Genomic DNA, 856 nt, shown 5'->3' on the forward strand with positions numbered 1-856 from the left:
CCTGGATGAATGTGTTGCTGCGGTGTGGCTCAGGTTGCGTCGGTGAACTGCACGGCGGAGCAGTGCCCGGCTCCGAGTAAAGATAAAAAGTAATTTATTCTTTGAGAAAGTAATAAATATTAATAACTGGAAACAATGTGAGGCTGTTAAAGGACCAGTAGCCACGAGGCAAGACGATGATGAACGACCGCCCGCCGCCTCCGCCCGGGGGCCTTTGGGCGCGGAATCTGAAAATAAATCAATAAAACTCGCGATTTCAATCATAAATTATAATTTATAATTATATTTTACTTCTTTTCATTCAAAAGAAATCCTCCTGCAGCGGCGATTTATATGCGGATCGCTCTCGTTCGTCTTTGCCGCTTCCGGTGTACGTGCAGCTTCTCCTGCTCGTAGGTTTCACATAAAGGATCTTCTTAAATATATGTATATATATATATACATATATTTTTTTATATTTATGTTATTTATTTTTATTTGCAGCATTCAGGTTGTTTATATTTAAAACAAACTGAATTTTATTATTTTTAGGTTCCTAGGCTGCTGCACGACGGCGCTTGCTGGTAGCCTGGCAAACAGGATCGCCGTGAGGTGTACAGGCACCTGCAAAAGTAATTAAAGAAAATATTTAAATAGAGTTTCTACTTTCTTTTTTTCTCCCCTTTCTAGCTCTCCCTACTATTTCGCTGCAGGTTCATAGAACGGAGAAGTGTGTATACTAACACATCTATTGTATACTGCTGCAGCAGCAGAAACTGCAGTTTGGTGCTGCCTCTGCTGCTGTCGCAGCTACTGTGCTGTACCCGTATCATATATATATATATATATATATATATATATATATATATATATATAT

The sequence above is a fragment of the Eimeria mitis genome, genomic scaffold, assembly GCF_000499745.2.
Source record: "Eimeria mitis Houghton genomic scaffold, Emh_scaff1329, whole genome shotgun sequence".
NCBI classification, from domain to species: Eukaryota; Apicomplexa; class Conoidasida; order Eucoccidiorida; family Eimeriidae; genus Eimeria; species Eimeria mitis.